This window comes from Phoca vitulina, unplaced genomic scaffold (genome assembly GCF_004348235.1).
Source record: "Phoca vitulina isolate PV1807 unplaced genomic scaffold, GSC_HSeal_1.0 scaffold11, whole genome shotgun sequence".
Classification (NCBI taxonomy): Eukaryota; Metazoa; Chordata; class Mammalia; order Carnivora; family Phocidae; genus Phoca; species Phoca vitulina.
The window spans coordinates 7,738,647-7,760,110 of NW_022589714.1; the positions used below are offsets into that span (position 1 = coordinate 7,738,647).

The 21,464-nt window shown below is 35.6% G+C and overlaps 1 protein-coding gene across 3 annotated transcripts in view; it reads left to right on the top strand.

Moving 5' to 3' along the window:
- Positions 1 to 21,464, top strand: part of ME1 (malic enzyme 1) — a 198,499-nt gene that overhangs the window by 115,709 nt on the left and 61,326 nt on the right. The window lies entirely within an intron of this gene.

The following is a 21,464-nucleotide window of genomic DNA, read 5'->3' on the forward strand; positions in this document are numbered from 1 at the left end:
GAAGTCATCAGAAATATAAGTTTATGTGCTCTTCACCCTTACACAAGGTTGCAATTTAGTAGTTTCTTCACCATTCTATACTAAATTTTTGGCCTTAACATTCCTATTGTTTGTCTTTCTGCCATTTCTGCTGCAGTGAATTCCATGGCTAACTTTCTATGCTGCCTTCTTCCACCTGTTCCAATCATTGCCTTTTATGCCTGATACTGTTTTTAGTTAAATGGATATATTTATGACTTACATGATTTTATCTATAAATCTGTGAGGCCTTTTGGATTCTACCCGTCATTTTAATCAGCATAATTTACTTTGGTTTTCATAAGACATTTAATGAAAACATATGACTCTGTGGGACACCATCTGCTATTTTTCTCTGTGGTCCAAAGGTGATGTAAACCATTTGAAAAAAAAAAAATCAAATGGAAAGAATGTCAATATGAGAAAAATCAGCAACCATGTTACTTACCAAGGAACATGACTCAAATCAAATTTATGACTCAGAGTTTTTTTCCACTTTTCCGTACAAAGAAAGATCAGATTGACAATTTAACCAAAGCCATATTTTTGTTAAAAATTATATTTCTAGGGGTGCCTGAGTGGATCAGTCGGTTAAGCGTCTGACTCTTAATTTCGGCTCAGGTAATGGTCGTAGGGCTGTGAGATTGAACCTCCATGTTAGAGGGGGATTGGTTGGGATTCTCTCTCTCCTTCTCCCTCTGTCCCTCCCCTCCCCCACATTTGCACTCTCTCCACCCCCCAAAAAAAAGAAAGAGAAAAATTTATTTAAAAAATTCTATATTTATATCTCACTCTCAACTTTTTTCAAGTGACTGAAGATGGTAGGTCATATAAGAATTAGAAATCTGCAGGTATGCCTTATGGGTATGTGTGTAAGAGTATGTACATAGATTTCTATTTCTTCAAAGATTTAAGGTGGATATTTTGTTAGTTTTGCATCTTTGCCTTTATCCTGGCCCACCATTAGAGGTGCCAATTGACTTGGAGGAACAAGTCAGATTTACTATATCTTGCTGAACATGGTTTACAACTTTTTCCTTTTAGGTGCTTTCTTTGCCTAATCATTTTTATTCAAATTATTAATTCTAGTTGCATTAATTTCAGCATTCCTTTAATATGGGTATAAATGTTTTACACTGATTTTATTCTGTTTCAGTCTTATGAATGTATTATTCCACTGTGCCCTATTGTCCTTACTAGAGTATGAATTGTGTCAGAAAAAGAACTTTATTATCAAGGGGTTACTGTTCTTCAGAGTATTCCACAATATACTCTATCACATACTGGGTATAAAATAACTGCTTTTGAAAAAGCATGCCTTAAACGTTGAATCCGACTTCCATGAAACTACAGTGACAAATTTATAAAGGAAAAGTGGTTCACTAATGTAAGCTAGACAAACACACAATTTTCCAAATAAAGTAATTCTGCCTGTGTAAACTGAAGATTTGAGTTTTAATTGCATAGATACATTTATGCTTTAGATTTTGAAGTTTTTCTAAAGAAGAAAAATATTTCAATAAATTTCTATTGCATCCATCATTACTGTTTCTTTTTTTTTTTTCAAGTTTTTATTTAAATTCCAGTTAGTTAACATACAGTGTAATATTAGTTTCAGGTGTAGAATTTAGTAATTTAGCACTTACATATAACACCGTGCTCATCACAAGTGCCCTCCTTAATCCCTCCTTCATCCACATCACCTATTTAACCCATCTTCCTGTTCACATCCCCTCCAGTAACCATCAGTTTGTTCTCTGTAGTTAAGAGTCTGTTTCCTGGATTGACTTTATTTTTTCCCCCGTGTTCATCTGTTTTATTTCTTGAATTCCACATAAGAGTGAAATGATACGATATTTGTCTTTCTCTGACTGAACTTTTTTCACTTAGCATACTACTCTATAGTTCTATCCACATCTTTGCAAATGGCAAGATTTCATTCTTTTCTATGGCTGAGTAATATTCCATTGTGTATATATACCACATCTTCTTTATCCATTCATCAGTCGATGGATATTTTTCCATAATTTTGCTATGGTTGATAATGCTGCTATAAACATTGGAGTGCATGTATCCCTTGGAATCAGTATTTTTATATTCTTTGGGTAAATACCTAGTAGTCCAATTGCTCGGTCATAGGGTAGTTCTATTTTTAACTCTTTGAGGAACCTCCAGCTTCTGCAAAAGAAACAATCAACAAAACGAAAGGCAACCTATGGAATGGGAGAAGATATTTGCAAATGATATATCTGATAAAGGGTTAGTATCCAAAATATATAAAGAATTTATAAAAGTGAACACCAAGAAAACAAATAGTCCAGTTAAAAAATGGGCAGACAACATGAATAGACATTTTTCCAAAGAAGACATACAGATGGCCAACAGACACATTACTTTTTCTTTTTGAATGACATCAAGGTCTATATAGTAGAATTCCTAAATATTTTATCTGAGTTTATTAAAGGTAAATTATATTTATTAAAGATGATCATTAAGGTTTGACAAAGTCTATGTATCCTGCTTCCTCTTTGTCTCTCTTCTTTATTCTCTTGACTTTTATTTAGCCAGGTAAACCAGGCTAATTCCTTAAAAGCTTGTGTTTCTTATAGTTTTCCATGTATATTACCGTGTGTAATAAATTGGAAAATAAGAAGGAATATATCTGGTCATTGGTAATATTTAAAAAGGAGACTCAGTGTAGATTTCCTTATTTGTGCTCATAGATTAAAAACAAAAGCAAAACAAAACAAAACCAAACAAACAGAAACAAAAAAACCACCATCAGCAGCAATGCTTTATGGGTCAAAATAAGATCCTTTGTTGTAATCTTTTCTTGCCCTCCTTAATTTAAATGTATTTATAAGCAAAGATAAAGCAAGATTGTGCTTATGAAAGCAGTTTAGTTTTTATTTTTAAAGATTATCTGTGTGGCCAGTTTGATGGGGGGAATAGTATAACAATATTTGAACAAGATGTAGTTTCATTAATGGGGATTAAAGATGCTGAAAGGAAAATAATTGTTACAGAAGCAAAGTTGGAAAGTTGGTTTGGGGTAAGGTCAGAAATTAAGGGGACTTTTTTCTTCAGTAGGAGATGTGAAAATAATTTGCAGTTAATACCCTGTGTTGACCTAACCTTATTGTTGATAAGGCAGTGCATTTCAGCGAGTAAAACCTGGTCCTTGGCGCCCCCGCTCCTGACCTCCTTTCCCAGCCATCCTGTCTGTACTGCCTTTGCAGTCATGGACCTCCTGAGTCAGGTTCCCCACTTAGAATATTTGTTCTCGCTCTTCCCTCTGTCTGAAATATTCTTCCCCCAGAAATTGACTTGTTAACAACCTAATCTTTTTCAGTATTTGTTGAAATCTTATGCTTTTCTAGACTTATCCTGATTACCCCAGATAATACTGAACTCTGCCCCACTTTCTACCCATCCCTGGCTCTCCTGATACTCTTGCTTTGCTCTATTTTTTCTTATTATGACTTTATATAATTTAGCATTTATTGCATTTACTGCTTATTGTGTGTCTCAGCCACTAGAATATATGCACCCTAAGGACAGGAATCTAGTTCTCTTTATGAACAGGTTCCTACATCAATGCCTGGCACAGAATAGATACTCAATAAATCTTTGTTGAATTGTACTACTCAAAGGGAGGCCACACAAGAGAATGTGAGTGCATTGGCACAAATCTTTCACCATTACTAGAAAATTAAATTTTAATCATACTTTACTTTTGATGAGTTACTAGCATCATTTTTATGTGGAAGGGAGAACTGTAGGACATGGTGAGGGGTGAATACCTGATTTTCTCAGGCCTCATGAACAGGTTATCCCTTGAGGGGTGGAGATAAGTACTGAGGTTGGTATGTCACATAAAGCAACTACATTGAATGTAAGTTGGTGGTAAATATTTTTTTAAGCTAATAGATTTAAAAGTTCTGTCATTTAAAGCTGTAACAAAATTTGTATAAAATTTGCTATAATCAAGAGTTAAAAACAAAATAATCATTCATATTGCCAAGATGATCACTTTCTGGCTAAGTCAGTTTTCCATCATTGACTGTTGTTTTTATTTCACAAACTGTAAAACAAGCCAGAATTAACACAGCATGCCATGATTTTGATTTAACTGTGATGTAGGGATTAAGTCATAAGACTGTTTTTCTTTTTAGCATTCACAGATGGTGACCCATTTTTTTTTACATCTTCAGTCAAAATCATACCATATCCTATAGTATTCATGGTAACGATCACCACATCTGTAAACAGAAAATAAAACAAGCAACTGTTACAATTACTGTTAACCGATATGGTTAGATTGAGATGTGTAGAAATTTGAATGGAAAAAAGGTTCAGTCATACTGAGCACATGTTGGAGTGGTATTGCCTGGATAGGTTCATAACCCATTTCTTTAGAGGCTTCATGGCATGACTTTTTTACTTCAGTGGTTTGAGGTCTGACTCAGCTCAGGAAATTTAGAAAACTGGTTTTGCCAGCCTACACAGACCATGTCTCAGGGACAAGTGGTAAGTAAAACCTGGGCTTTGAAATCAATCCTCGGCTCCATCAACTACTACATTTGCAACCTTGGGAAAGTTACTAACCTTCCCTATGGCTTAGTTTCTTTTGAAAAGTGTGAAAAATAGTAACAGCACCTACTTCACAGGGTTGGTGTGATGATTGAGATAAAACATTAAAAAACCCAAAATTACTTTTATTAAGTGCTATACATAATAATTATAATTTTTTCCCTAGGAAGCATGATTAAGGCCAATTATTTAGTTAAAAGTTATAGGCTGGCAAATTTGGTTTAATATTAGATGGAACACTTAATAGTTGGAATTATCCCAAAATAATGTATGTAAAAGTACTTACTACAATGCTTGCACATAAAAATCACTCACTAGTTGTTATTCTTTGTTGTTTTTATTGTTAATATTATTTGTGACCTCTCTGTCACTCTAAGTATGTGGGCAGATATGCTTAATATATGAAGATCTCTGCCTTAAGTGGAGGATGGATTAGAACTAAATATTCTCTGAAATGAAATGAACTTTAGAATTCTAGGAAAGTATTAAAGAAGCTGTATTTTCCTTCAGCATTCAGGATTGATCTGTATCATAAAATTCAGCAGTTCATTGATCATTGTTATCATTATGAGTCAGTTGGAAATGTTTGATCATCACATTATATAATTATGCTTGACTCAGAGGAATAAGCTTCTCACTCAGCATTTTAAACTATTTTGTTTTACATAAACTTTAGCTTTCCCTTGCAATTCAAAGTTTATTTCATTAGGAGCTCAAGAGACAGATGGCAAGGTGATGAATTCAAGAGAAAATATTTCACAAAAAGTTTTTATTTGCCTTGCATTATATTCCATATGCTACATATTAATTTATAGTCATCTTCAAAGTAGGCTTATAATAGAAAATAAAAGTAAATACAATCAAAATGATACAAAGATACTAAAAACTATTGAATTAACTTTGCAAAGAATTAAAATGAGACTTGGGCCTATATAAACCATTTATGCCAATCAAGTAGACCAGTCTTTTCTCTCTTTCTTTCTCTGTCTTTCAAACATCTATATCTGTATCATGTGATTATATCCCAAAGCAAATTGAAGTAATTTCTTCTTCTTGAGTATCTTCTATGACCCCCCCAATGTTTTCCTGTGCATTTACCTTAAGAACAGATCCATTACTAAATCCATCTAGACAGTTCCTCTGTTATGTCCCTGATCCATATCATGACTCCATTTGCGTAGCCATACCCAACTTCCCTAGCCATTTATCACCATCTCAGAACCTTCAGTAACTTCTCGTTGTCTTTTGTGCTATATTAATAAGTTTTCATGAACTTATCTTTACTTTTGTATTAACTGTTTTCATCTTCTACGTATAAATCCCTTTCTGATCTGGCCCATGCACTTCACCTTCCTTTCTTACCACGTATTCTTTGCACCACTTATGAAGAACCAGTTTTGGGGCACCCGGGTGGCTCAGTTGCTTAAGCACCAGACTTGCTTTCAGTTCAGGTCATGATTTAAGAGTCATGAGATCAAAGCCTGCATAGGGCTCTGCGCTCAGTGGGGAGTCTGCTTGAGATTCTCTCCTTCTCCCTCTGCCCCTACTCAACTCCTCATTTGCACTCTCTCTCTTTCTAAAATAAATAAATCTTTAAAAGGAAAAAAAGAACCAATTTTAATTGCCTGTGCATGTCGCTGTCTGTCACACTTCTATGTACATACTGCTTCTTGCCCCACTGTTTCTGCTTATTTAATTCTTGCTTTTCTTTCATAACTCAGCTTAAATGTCTAGACTATCCCAGTCTAGGTTAAAGAAGCTTCCTATATGGTTCCTGAGCATGGATACACTATAATAGCATGTATCACACTGAATTTAATTACATTTCTTCACCTGAGTTGGCACTAAGTCGAAGATACCAGAAGTCAAGGATTGGGTCTTTTTTCTTTTCTTTTAGAACACCTATCATAATAAATAATAGATGCTCAACAAATGGTTGTCGAAAGAGGGCTGAGGTAAAATCTTCTGTTCTGGAATGTCAGAATGTCAGAGATGTCATATCTGAAGACTGTATAACCTTAAGAGAATGTATATTGGATGATTATTTGAAACTGATTCTGAATTCTAGAAGGAAATATGGCTTTGTATTGTAAAACTAATAATTTTTCATCAATGAGTGAAACATAGAGTGATTGTGTATTTGTTCAATGCAAACTTTAGTATTGTTTATTTCAAGGTAATAGGATTTTTACATAGGAAATGAAAGGTTAGCTTTATGTGTGTTGCGTACTTAACGTATGATGTAATCAGCAAGCATTTATGTTGTTTTTCAGTTACAAACAGTTAAAGATGTAATAACTAATAATTTTAACCTTTTTTAGTTTTATTAATTAAACTCTGGATTACTGTAATATTTGGATTACTCAGACTGTAGTCTCTGCACAGTGGAATTTACAACTATTGTAAATTTCATGTGTGCACAGAGAATAGAGATGCTACAAGTAAATGCACGAGAAGAATTAAAATGTTTAGTTCATCTTAGTGGTGTTTGTGTTAAACGTGACCCTGGAGAATTTGTATGGGGGAGATGTTATTTAGAAATAGGAATTTGTCAAAAGGGAGATTGAGGAGTTACCCTAGAATGAGGGCAAATGGAGTGAAACAACTGGCCCAGGAGCAGATATAGTTTGACCTCTCTTTCCCCCTCCCATTGACTCCCTTGCCCCATCCCACATGGACATGTGGTTGATTTACCTGGAAAAATCATTTTCATTCAGTTTAGGTTAAAATGCTAGGCACTGAATCTGCAGTTTTAGTAAAACATAACTTAAATAAAATCCTGCCTGTAAGAAATTGTTAGTGTACGAGTATATTTATGTGAAGTATCTAAGTTAGTCAAAATCATAGGAATAGAAAGTAGAAAGGTAGTTGCTGGGGCGCCTGGGTGGCTCAGTCAGTTAAGCATCGGACTCTGGATTTCAGCACAGGTCATGATCTCAGGGTTGTGAGATTGAGCCCCTGCTTGGGCTCTGGCTGGGTGTGAAGCCTGCTTAAGATTCTCTGTCTCCCTCTGCCACTCCCCACTTCATGAGCTCTCTCTTTCTCTCTCTCTAAAAGAAAAGAAAAAAAAAAAGGAAGTAGAAAGACGGTTGCCAAGGGCTGGGGAGAAGAATGTGGGGAAATTAGTATTTCACATGGGATATTTATAGACAAAGAATACCGAGGCTATAAGGAAGCTTTTATTTATTTATTTATTTTAGAGATTTTATTTATTTGGACAGAGACAGAAGCAGTGAGAGAGGGAACACAAGCAGGGGGAGTGGGAGAGGGAGAAGCAGGCTTCCCACCGAGCAGGGAGCCTGATGCGGGGGCTCGATCCCAGGACCCCGGGACCATGACCCGAGCCGAAGGCAGACGCTCAATGACTGAGCCATCCAGGTGCCCCTATAAGGAAGCTTTTAATATAAATATACATTTTCCAGAAATATTTTATACTTTGTAAGGACTAAAGATCCTTGGAATAGCTTCCCTGCTTCTCTGTTTATCAGTTGATTGTATTTTTCTCCTAAATGCTATAAAATAAAAAGAATTTGTTTTTAAGTATACCTTTTACGCTCTGCTGAGCACTCATAAATATTAGGTATTAAAAGTCATATTTTCTTCTGACTTAGAAATTATCAGAAGGTGACCTGATTTGAATGTATTGTTCATTTTCTTGACGTTTAAAAATAGCTCTTTAGGGGTGCCTGGGTGGCTCAGTCTTTAAGCGTCTGCCTTCGGCTCAGGTCGTGATCCCCGGGTCCTGGGATCGAGCCCCGCATCAGGCTCCCTGCTCAGTGGGAAGCCTGCTTCTCCCTCTCGCCCTCCCCCTGCTTGTGTTCCCTCTCTCGCTGTCTCTCTCTGTCAAATAAATAAATAAAATCTTTAAAAAAAAAATAAATAAAAATAGCTCTTTAAAGAGACAGATGCGTATGCATTCAAATCTTATCATGCATTTGAATCCTAAAAAGTTAAAGAACGATTTTTATTGTTGCCATCAAGAGAAACAAGATGAAAAATTGAGTAATTCTTTCTTAGTTTGGTTATGACAGTTGAAAAAACAAAAACAAAACCCAGCTGTCTTCCATCAGTATTAGTAACAGTAAAAATAACCACAACACCTAGCACATTTTAAAGGCATATACCAGGCTCTAAGTGTTTTTACATTCCCTTAATCCTCAAAACAGCCCTATGAGACTCTTACAATTTATCCCCATTTTTTTTCTGATAAGAAACAGAGACACAAAGAGATTAAGTAAATTTCAACATCTACCCAACCAACCAGAAAGTGACTGGGCTGAGATTCATATCCAGACAGTCTGGCTCTAGAGCCCGCACTCAATCATTGCATGACATTCCTTTCTGATCTAAAGGAGTGTTATCCAGATATGTCACATGCAAATGACATGGCATCTGTAGGACAGACATCTTATAAATGCAGCTTTTGGTATAATGGTGAAGAGAGAAATGACAACAATTGTAAGCCTTTGGCTGAATTTTAAACAGGTAGCCGTGAAGATAAGCAGTACCCTAACAACTGTGAAAAAGCAGTTATGGAAAACTAGGTAATTTGGTTGAAAACTATAAATTTCTCTCTTTCCCTAAATGTTATAATTCTCTAAACAAACAAAACAGTGTGATGATGTTTTGTGGTATTTGAGTTATAAACAAACAGGAAATCTATGTGAATTCAGTGGAAGTTTCATTCAATGGGCATTCCAAATCTTACTGTTTCTTGTACACTTCAGGTGTACTCCCACCTCGGGGTCTTTGCCCTTACTGTTCTCTTGAACCTGCGTGCCTTTCTCTCTCTCTTTCCCTCCTTTCCTTCAAGTCTTTCCTCATTTATCACTTCAGTGAAGCCTTCCCTGCATTATTCTGTCTTAAATAGCACCTCTCATGCTGGCTGGCTTTCTCTGTCTCCCTTCTCTGTTTTGTTTTTCTCTGTGCTAATTATCACCTCATAACATGTTAGATAATTATTGTTTGTTGTCTATCTCCCACAAATGCGATATATATACTCTGTGAGGGCAAGGATTTCTGTCTGTTTTGCTCACTGCTATATCCCCAGAGCCTGACTGCTAGGAATCACTCAGGAAATATTTGTTGAGTGCATTCAGTTTATCTCTGATGTCAAAATATTTCACATTAAGACTTATCTGGTCTGAATGGATAAAGAAGATGTGAGATATATATAAGTATACATACACACATACACAATGGAATATTACTCAGCCACCAGCCATCAGAAAGGTTGAATACTTACCATTTACATTGACGTGGTTAGAACTGGAGGGTATTACGCTGAGCGAAATAACTTAATCAGACAAAGACAATTATCATACAGTTTCACTCATATGTGGAATATAAGAAACAGCGCAGAGGAGCATGGGGGAAGGGAGGGAAAACTGAATGGGAAATCATCAGAGAGGGAGACAAATCATCAGAGACTCTTAACTGTAGGAAACACACAGGGTTGCTGGAGGGGAGGTGGCAGGGGGGACGAGGTAACTGGGTGATGGGCATAAGGAGGGCACGTGATGGGATGAGCACTGGGTGTTATACATAATTGATGAATTATTGAACTCTACATCTGAAACTAATGATGTACTATATGTTGGCTAACTGAATCTAAATTTTAAAAAAGGGAAAAAAAGATTTATCTGGTTGTTAACTAGAATTAAAGTATTCATGCTTTTTGTTGCAAGTAAAAGAACAAAATTGAGAAAACCAATCCGCTTGGTTTTGAATAGTCCCTATCACATAGTAAGATTGAACTTTAAATATCTATTATACTACAGTTGTTAAGGTTGTTGTGTTAGTTTTATAATCTATTCCACTCCCATTTCTATTCTTTCATTCTCATGTCAAGAAAAGACAAAACAAGCAAATATATTCCATAATTATGCATATTAAATTGTAAACACAGAGTAAATAGATTTCTTCTGAAATTATATTCTGCCTTATAAACAGATTTCATCCAGCTAATGCTCTGGAAGTCATCACATTGTTTTGGCTTTTGTTCCTAAATTTTATTTCAATTTAGATTGATGTTTATTGACATGTCACTTTGATAAGAATTCATGTGGGTTTTTTTTTTTTGTAAAAACTGAAAAAGAATAGAAGTCATGTTTTACTTTGGAATCACCTTATACCTCTGATGTGCATTGGTTGCCATTAGATGTTGGTTTACAGCTATGTGTTATTTTTCAGTGAGGATGGAAGTCATTGTCTGAAATTGTAAATGCTGGCCTGCAGAGGTAAAAAATTTTCCCAGACATCTTTTCAAATAGAAAGATAGCCATTTTAATTTGATAGTTTCACCGATTTTTAGCAATATACTTCTGTATGCAGGAAAAGAGCTTGTTGTAGTTGAACAGGACGTAATGTGAATGTGCACTTTGGTGTGGGTTCACAGTCATACCAATAATTTTTATAGCTGACTAAGTTATACTTTCCCTTTGGGTATGCTATATTGATCTAAGGGAAAACAAATAAATGATAGGGCAAGGGGAACAACAAAAACAAAAACATTATTGACCAGTAAACCAAGAAATTAGCCTAGTCTTCTAGAGCTATTCCCCAGTCATACCAATGATCCCTGTAAACTTAGTTGAAGAAAATGTTTAGGGTACTTTGAATTATATATTCATTGAACAAACACATTGAGCATCTTTATGTGCCAAGCATTCATTTTGCTAAATGCTCTTAAGGAACTCAGTGTAAATGGGGAGAGAGATAAATAAATAGACATTTTTAATAAGCCTCCAGTGGAAATGAGTGTAGGGTGCTCTAAGAGAATATAGTGTACCTAATAAATAATGTGGGGGAGATGAGTTGTCAGAGAAGACCTATTTCACTTGTCTCTTCTGGCTTTGTAGAAAGAATAGTATTAACTGTTCTTTTTCTTAAGTGCCAAACCACATGAAATTAAAAGTAGGGGCAGATTTTACTCACTTTGTACATTTTGATTCACCATCATGCCTAGATATTTTGAAAAGTTATATTGAATTTCCATGAAATTGGCTTTAATCATGGAGAAAGGCTGCCTAAATGTGCAAACATATCTGGAAAGCTTTCAAAGTATTTTTTCACAAGTGAATGTTTTTATGTTTAAAGACTTAGACACCTGGTCTTACCACCTTTTAATATGCCAGATGTAAGATCTTTCCCAGGCATACTCTTAAATACTTGTGTAAAGTTAGACTTCAGAAATACAAACCAATATGGGAGACTTCATCTTATTTGTAAGATGGATGTTAAAACAAGCTGACAAATAACATTCAAAAAAATTTTTGTTGCTCCTCAGCAGGTATCAAATATTCTTCTTTTTAACATCAATTCATTTATTCATTCAATAAATATTGAGTGTATGCTATATGCCAGGTGGTGTTCTGGACACTGTAGATAGAGATATATTTTTACTACTAGTATTATTAGACACATCTGTACAGAGTTCTGTTATAATCAATGAATATCCAATTATATGTTCATGGGGAGGCAAAGGCTATAGAATTCTGCCAAACTTCCACGTGTTTAGTCAGTGTGGTTGTTGGATCTTTCATTATTGTGTGCAGCTTTTTTCGTTTGTTTTCTTAATGTGTTCACCATCTTGCTGAAACATGAACAAAAAATAGAGCAATTGGAGGATCCAAAACTTGAAGTACACAGAGCTCCAAAAGACCCATGTAGCAGATACTGTAAGTAAGGGCAGGCCAAAGAGTTAATTAGTATAAGAAGAAAGAAGTTCTGACCCTAGATTCATTTTCTCTTCTGCAGTAGTGTATCACTGATACTTCTTTAAAAAAAAAAAAAAACCTTATAGTGGTTGCCCCAGAGTTTGTAATACACATTTACAACTAATGCAAGTCCACTTTCAAATAACACTATATCACTTCATGGACACTCTTAGGTATGTTATAATACAATATTCCCAATTCCTTCCTGCTATCCTTTCTAACATTGCTGTTACTCATCTCACTTGTCCATAAACCATAGTCACCAAATACATTATTACCATAATTATTTTGAACAAACTGTTATCTATTAGATCAATTAAGACAGAAACGGTAATGTTCTTCCTTTCTTTATGTAGATCTGAGTTTTTGACCTACATCATTTTCCTTCTCTCTGAGGAACTTCTTTTAATATTGCTTGCAAGGCAGGTTTACTGGCCCAAATTTCTTCAATTTTAATTTGTCTGAGAAAGTCTTTATTTCTCCTTTACTTTTGAAGGATAATTTTGCTGGATACAGAACTCTAGATGGTGGATTTTTTAACATTTTAAATATTTCACTCTACTTTCTTCTTGATTACATGGCTTCTGAGGAGAAGTCTGATGTATCGTTAACTTTCTTCTTCTGTAGGTAAGGTGTTTTTTCCCCTCAGGTTTATTTCATAGTTTTCTCTTCGTCTTTGATTTTCTGCAGTTTGAATATGTTATACCTAAGATATACCTATAGGTTTTTTTGGTGGAGCGGTAGGGTATTTATCCTGCTTAGTATTCTCTGAGTTTCCTAGATCTTTGGTTTGGCATGTGTCATTAATTTTGTAAAATTCTTAGCGTTATTACTTCAAATATTTCTTCCGTTCCTTTCTTTCTTCTCCTTTTGGTATACACATTAGGGGCATACATTATACCTTTTGTCCCACAGTTCTTGACTATCCTATTCTTTTTCTCTCTTTGCATTTTAGTTTTAGAAGTTTCTATTGACATATCTTTGAGTTCACTAATTTTTTCCTCCTGTATCTAGTTTACTAATGAGCCCATCAAATGCAATATTTATTTCTGTTACTGTGATTTTGATTTTTAGGATTTCTTTTTGATTCTCTTAGAATTTCCATTTCTGTCCTACATTACTCATATGTTCTTGCATGTCATCCACTTTTTCTACTGGATCTTTTAGCATGTTCATCATAGGTTATTTTAAATTCCTGGTCTGATTATTCCAAAATCTCTCTCATATATGAATCTAGTTCTGATGCTTGCTTTGCCTTTTCAGACTGTATTTTTTGCCCTTTTAGCATGCCTTGTAATTTTTTGTTGAAAGCTGGATATGATGTACGGTGTAAAAGGAACTAAGTAAGGCAGACAGGTCTTTGGTGTAAGGGTTTCGTTCTCTGGCTAGGAGTTAGGTTGGTTATAGTCTGCTGTAGCTGTGGTGTTAGAGGCAAAATTTTCTCAGTGTCCTTGTTTTTGTCTCCCTTGCTGTCTTTGGATTTTCCTACATCCTTCTTAAATAGAGTCTGAGGCTTATAGTTCTTTTACCTGTAATCTCCTGTTACACCGGAGCCCTGTTGACATGTTAATAAGATGTGGGGGGAGGGGAGGATGCTCCAGTCCTATGTTTAGGTCTCAATCTTTAGTGAGCCTAAGATGGGTGTACCCCTTCCCCCATTTTGAAGGCTAGCGCGGCCTTTTTTTTTTTTTTTTTAAAGGAGAGCAGAAACTTTGGGAGTATTTCAAAATGGTTACTTTTGCCTTCCTTCTGCTGTAAGCATAAGGGAATTTTTCTCTGATCTTCACCATGAGAACCTGGTAAAGTTCCTGGAGGATAAAACTGTGAGGGGTTCCCCCCCGCCCCCCGCCAAGAGTGAGCCCTCTGGGAGTTTTTAACTCTTGAGTTAGTCTTCACTGGGTGGCCAGCAATCCATGAATTAGAGTTCAAAGCATTGGCCCCAGTGGCAGGGTTGCTCCTGGCCTCCTGCTCCCAGTAAACTATGATTATCTGTATTTGCCTGTTTGTCTCTCCAGTTTTGTGGGCAGCATGATTGTCTACGAAGAGTTGTAATAATTTTGAGTTTGTCAGCATTTTTCTTGTTGTGATGGCTGTAGTGTCAACTTCCAAGCTTTTTTCCTGTTAGACCAGAAACCTTGACCCTAGAATCAGAAGTCTGGGATGCAGATGGCAGGAGGTCCAAGAAGATGAGGACCCTTTGCAGCAACTGAGTTGAATTACAAATTTTATTTTTGTTCTCAGTTTTAGTTTGACAGCGCAAACTACTGACCTTGCCTTAGCACATCCTGTATGAATCCTTTCCCCATGTTGTATTACCTTGAACTCCATAGTGTTCTAACTGTTCTGCCACACGCCCAACTAAACCTCTGATCTTCCATGACCTGTGATTATCCATGACCCAGAGCCATCGTACTTGTGGTGGGTACTGTGAGCATTGGTTTTCAGGTGCATTTCCTGAGAATGTAGAATTGTTGGCTTGATTCTGAGTAAAGTAGGGGCTGAGAGCTCAGATTCAAAAGCCATTGAATTTCACACACTACAAAAAAAGTGGGTAGTAAGTGGTTGGCACTACACATCTTGTCTCTTAGAGTGAGTAAATATGAGAATATAAGTGTTCTGTTCATAAAAGACATTATAATGGATATCTAAGTGGCTTGCTTAATTATGGAGTTCACAAACTATATTAAGAGTTACATTTGAGAGAATGTTTATTGCTGTATTTTCTTATAAAGGAATGCTATGATTCCTCTCTTAAGTATTTCTTTGAGGTGGGATTAAGTTTATTTCAAAACAGATGGCTGTCTTAAGACTTAATGTACTGGAATTCAGTCTAAAAATCTTTAACAGTTTATCATAGAACTAGAGAAGTATAGCATATTAGCCTCTTCTCCTGTTGCAGTTTGTTATGAGATAGAACTTTTTACAATCAAGAAATTAATAAAAATGTACTTTCCATCCATTCTTCTTTTTAACATAACCATGGATATGTACACCTATCAATACTGTAGGAGAATAGAAATTAAAAAGTCAGGTAGTAAGCGTAAAATAATTTTATATTCTCCCTTTCCATATTTCAGTGTTAGCAGATTATGGGTATTAGCCTGGCAGAGGGAAGGAGCCATATGCTGGAAAGGTAGCGGTGAGGCTAAATGATGAGTTTCAGGAAAGAGGGACTAACAGGGTCCAGCACAGAAGTGAATCAAGCAAGGTAGGGATTTAAAAATTGCAATTTAAAACTCAACTTTTTTTCATTATAAAAATAGTGTACTTGACCTAAGGGGTTAACAGGCACTTAACTAAATAAGGTCACAAAGGCATACTTGTGGGGACAGTTAAAAGGCTTGGCAGAATCACTATATTGTACACCTGAAACTAATATTACACTGCATGTTAACTAGCTGGAATTGAAATAACTTGAAAAAAAAAACGGGGGGGGGCGGTCCTCAGCAGAATAAGACTTAACTGAAGCAGCAGAGATGGTGTCATGTAACTCATTTCTTAACACATGACATGAAATACATTCTTGTTGTTGGCAGACAGAATCTCCTTTCAAAAATGGTAGTGATTTTACCTGATTTGGCACTCTAAAATCAATCATCTGCATCTATTAGTATAATTATATTTAAAGAGCTTAAGGAAAAACCACCCTCTGCCTTTTTTTAGATAAAAAATACTTTGCCATAGAAGAAAAACTTGTTTGCAGTCATGGAATGTTGTTTTTGGTCACAGGAAAAGGCTTAACTTTTAGGGTTTTTTTTGTTGAAAATATGTTTTGAGTTGAGACGTTTGATTGTTTTATAACTTTTTAAATATTTTGTTAAAAATTGGTAATAGTGGAAAACTTGGAAAGCAGTCTTTAAACCAAGGCTCTTGTGAATCCAAGCTGGAGAAAATAGCATTTCTCTGTAATATGTTTAGTCACTGTTTATATTGAACTGGAGTTTTGCAGAAGATTTGCTCTTGGGAATATTAAAACCTTCTTATTTTGTGTATCTTCTTAAAAGAGGTCACTTGCAGTTCTCATTTTAGAAACTAATATTGCAGCTTTTGCCTTTATTCCAAGGAGCTATTAGTTGCTTTTATAGAATTAATCTACATGTAAAGATTAATTCTATAAACAGATAAATAAATATGAATATAAAATCTAGATATATAGAATTAATCTACATGTAAAGATTAATTCTATAAACAGATAAATAAATATGAATATAAAATCTAGATATATAGAACTATAGAAATATAAAATATATATATAAAAACTTACTTGCATATAGCTGTAGATATGCTAAGTATATGCATGCTAAATCAGTAGAGACTCATTTTGTAAATACATGATACGTATGTCCTCAGTTTTAAAGGAAAGCTTCACCTTGGCTTCAGTTGTGTGAATCTAATCCTCAGATTTAGGGAGCCAGGCAGAGTAAGCAGTTGACTGCATTTCCAATTACCCCAAAATGGAACAAAGCACAGCTTCCATGAGACATAGAACCATAGGATTATTTGAAAGCATAATATAGAAATCTCCCCAACTTTAATCCTGATATCCTTTGTTTCACTTTCTAACCTATTTCAGATGGTTTTTAGAAATCTGTCACACACTTCTGTGTTAAGGCCTAGAATATTGTGCTGGGATACAATTAAAGGGTGTTAAACACAGATTATCTTCTATAACACTTGAAATTGGAACCTTTTAAAATTTAACACACAGCAATGTGAAGTGTAAGGTTGCATATTATGTTTCAGGAAAAAATCCTTCTCTTTGTTAGGATTCATGACAGTGTTAAGAATTTGCTATGCCGGGACGCCTGGGTGGCTCAGTTGGTTAAGCCTCTGCCTTCGGCTTGGGTCATGATCTCAGGGTCCTGGGATCGAGTCCCGCATCGGGCTCCCTGCTCAGGAGGGAGCCTGCTTCTCCCTCTGCCTGCCGCTCCCCTCTGCTTGTGTGCTCTCTCTCTCTCTCTGATAAATAAATAAATAAAATCTTAAAAAAAAAAAAAATTTGCTATGCCATGGTTTCAAAGGAGATTTTGTGGATTTGTTTATTTATTTATTTGGTGGTGGAGTATCAGGGATACTTCATATCTTTAAGGTCCTTTAGCCTACCCTGATGAGTTGGTTTAATGATGTGCCCATTTTTAAATGTTGTCCCTACTGTCTTACATTCAGATTATGAAGTTGAAAACTTTTCCTTGAAGTCATAATCTTCATATTGTCTTTACATTGCTTGGTATGTGAAGAATTTGGAATGTCCCATAGTTGATATTTTGCTTACAACCAGCATCACTCCAAATCTGTAATCTCCTCTATTGAAAAATTCCTTCTTAACTGGGGATTTGAAAATATAAACCTTCCCCTTTTTTCCAGATACCACAGAATCCACAAAATGTTGTTGTTATCAGCTTATGGGAAAACAAAGTGACTAATACAGCTCATATGAGAAAGAAGAGTGGGGATTTCATTACTCCACATATGCTTATGATGTAAGCTTTGCCAGCTTTTACTAAACCAGTTGCAGCCTCTGCATCACTCAGTTGTAGCCACATTCCCCTGCTCAGCTGCTGGGCACTTCTCTTGTTAACTGATAGGACCAGCCCACAGAACAGAAAACCTGGTGAATTCGTGAAACCATGTCTATAAACTGTATTTGACTTACTTTTAAAATTTTGATCCCTCTTGAGTTTTGTGAAACTTTGTGAAGTTTCTTACTGTTTAATAAATCTAGCTTTGAAAAGAGAGCTATACCAATAAATAATCCCAAGATAAGAATATCCTCAAATTGCAAGCCCATTTCTTCTTGAGATGTTCTTATTTTGTATTACCAGAAAGTGGAAAGTCCTTTCCTGAAATTTTATGTAGGGGTCCCCTGTTAGACTTACTTTTTACTTCTTAGCTCAGCCACAAATTTCTCTTCCTTTGAAATTAAGTCAATTTTTGTCTTTAATGATACATATACCTCATTTTGACTAAAAATTTTCTCCTTCAAAAAATGACATCCTTATTCTCTTTACCAGTATAGAATAATAATTATCTCTTATAGATTTTTATCTTTATTATAAACTATTTGAACAACTTAAGGGCTTTCTTAACCCTATCTTAACAGTTACACATGCTTGGTCTTTCAGCATTGTTTTCCACTCTTTTTGGGCTATGAAAGGGTATTTCCTAGTTAAATGAGAATGATAAATTCACATATTATGTAGCCTCTTCTCAGAGATTATCAGTTCACAATAGTATTTTAGAGTTCTGAGAACTCAAATGCTGGGTAAAGGAGACCTGTTTTGTTTTGTTTTGTCTAGTGTTTCTCAAAATCATTTGCTCAAGGATTGCTATTTTTGCAAAATCCCAGTTAACATGCTGTAGCACATGGTTCTGAAAATCCAGTTTCTTAGATGTTTCTAATCACTAAACAAAGTGGTGATCACTTTACTCAGAGGAAAGTTTAATGATTAAATAGGGTGTCCTGCATAAAGATTAAGCTTTTTTTTTTAAATTTTTTGGGGGGGTGGTTTAGAGAGAAGAGGGATTTTTATCATTGCTCATTTACCCAGAAACCTGGACCCTGATCTGTTCTGAAGTTTAGCTAATGACTAAAAAAGAAATGAAAGTGGTAATGAAGAAGATGAGCTAAATTATAGTATGTAAAAGCAGATACAGTCTGATAATAAATATATTTTAATAACATATATGTCTTAGAAAACCCAATAGAAATTTATTATGCAAATCAATTGAAGGATGATAATATCACTCATTTTACTGGTAAGATAGTGCAAATCTTTTTCTCTTTCCACCACTTGCTTCAGCACTATTTTCTGATATACTATCCTGGTGTTTTTTCCATTGGGTGGATTGAAGAATGGGATATATGATCTATTTTCACAAATGCATTACAGAGGTCTGTAGGCCCAGACCTCTGGGTATATATTTCATACGGGGTTTTGGAATAATACAGAGGTTATTTGTCTTGCTATGGAGAAATATAGAATTTTGGAATGAGACAGAAAATAACATTTCATAAAATTAATGAAGACTTTTATTTTTATAAGCCTCTACTTATTCTAGAAGTTTATATTTGGCCAAACTCCCTAGTTTTAAAACTGAAGATAGGGAATAGAATCTGTTTACAATAAGTGTTTGACTGGGTCATTCTTAAAGACTTAATTCTTTTCCAAATTCTTATTAACCTGGTCTCTGAGGACAAGAGTATAGGAAGAATGCATTAGTTGCTGAGCTCTTAATCTTTCTGCATAGATAGATTAATTTGGGGCTATAATTACTCTAGATTTTAGAAAAATTACTGATTAAAAGAAGAGGGGAACTGGTGGACATTACTGAGAAAATAATTTCAGGGAAAAAATCGATTTAAAAAAGAATACTAGCTCTGACTTCTGTATTAGGAAATTTTTATGATATTATTTGACTGATTCTTAATATCACCCCTAAAGGAAACTAATAGAACAGTCTCAATATTTGTAGACTATAAATCCTAATGTATACTGTAGTTTGTGATAGAAAAGGCATTTAATCAAAACCTCCCAAGAATATTTCTTAAGTGTTATAGTTAGCATTCCTTAATGTTATCTGTATATGTAATTTATTATGAGCAAAAAAATCAAAACACAAATGGTAGAGGAACACGTTTTAGAATATAGATTTATTGGGGTGCCTGGGTGGCTCAGTCGATTAAGCCACTGCCTTTAGCCCAGGTCATGATCCCAGAGTCCTGGGATCAGGCCCCGCATTGGGCTTCTTGCTCAGCGGGGAGCCTCCTTCTCCCTCTCCTCCCCACTCGTGCTCTCTCTCACTATCTCTGTCTCTCTGTATCTCTCAAATAAATAAATAAAATCTTTAAAAAAAAATATAGATTTATCATTGACAACAATAATCAGATTGCAACTATTTATCATGGAGTATTTTATTTGAGATTGCCCTGTCTTTACCAACATGTTATAATACTTACCTCAATACACACACACATCCAAGGAAAGGACCCATAAATATTCCCAGGTCATTGTTTACTCAATTATGGTTTCACATATCCTCAAGCTTAATCACAACTCTTGTGATAAATAAGGAAATCACATTGGACAAATAAAAACTGATACCTACTGAGTGCTTATTATGTGCCTGAGGTTGTTCCAAGGGCTTTTATTAATTTAATTCCCTCAAAGCTGTAAGGCAGGTACTGTTATTATTCCTATTTCAGAGATGAAACTGAGATACAGAGTAATAACCTGCCCGATTTCTAGAGGTAATAAGAAGCAGTTTGATTCAGTAAAGGCTTGAGCTCTAATCTACCCATTATATCGGTTTGTATTTTCCGTGAAGCAGTTCCTGAGATGGTGTTGAAGTGTGAGAAGTGTATTAGGGGTAATGCCTGTGACACATTAATGAGGAGGGAGGATTAGGCAGGAAAAAAGCCTTCAGACCATAATGCACATCTGGGAAGCAGAATTGGGCAGAGAGCACCTCGGACTGTAATATATGTCTGACAAAGTCTCAGCCAACCTAATAGGGCGCTCCAGAGCCAAAATTGCTTGTTAGATGAGTTCACCTTGAGTATAAATGACCTGGCCCTAGTAGTACTGCTGTGCTCAGTAATTGACTGGGGAGCCCCCGGGAAGAGTGTGGCTATGGATGGAATGCTGTATCTCTGATCTTAAACCACTATGGTGGAGGCAGCTGTCTAGCTGCACCTTTAGGCAAGTTCTTTCTTGAAGGGCAATCCAAGCAACCTCTTTCCTTGGCTGCCCAGCACCGCACAGCCATTGCATGGATACCAAGTACCATATCACCTCCGTCAGACTGGCAGAGATGTTTAAATCTGACAGTGCCAAATGCGTGAAGACTGCGGGCGGGTGAATACGCTGCTTTCAGGAGCACAAACTCATAAAACACTTGGGCAGTATAGTTAGGAATATCATAACCTACTGTGTGGCATTTGCACCCAGAGAAACTTGTTCGTAAGGAGCCATGCTCAGAAATGTTCAGAGCAGTATGGTGATTAACATAACATAATAAAAAAGAAATGTTCAGAGCAGCATTGTTTCTAAGTAGTGAAGAACGGAAAGTATTTTAAATGTCCCATCAACAGGAGAATTGATAAATTGTGCTGTATATAGAGTGTACAGTAATGTA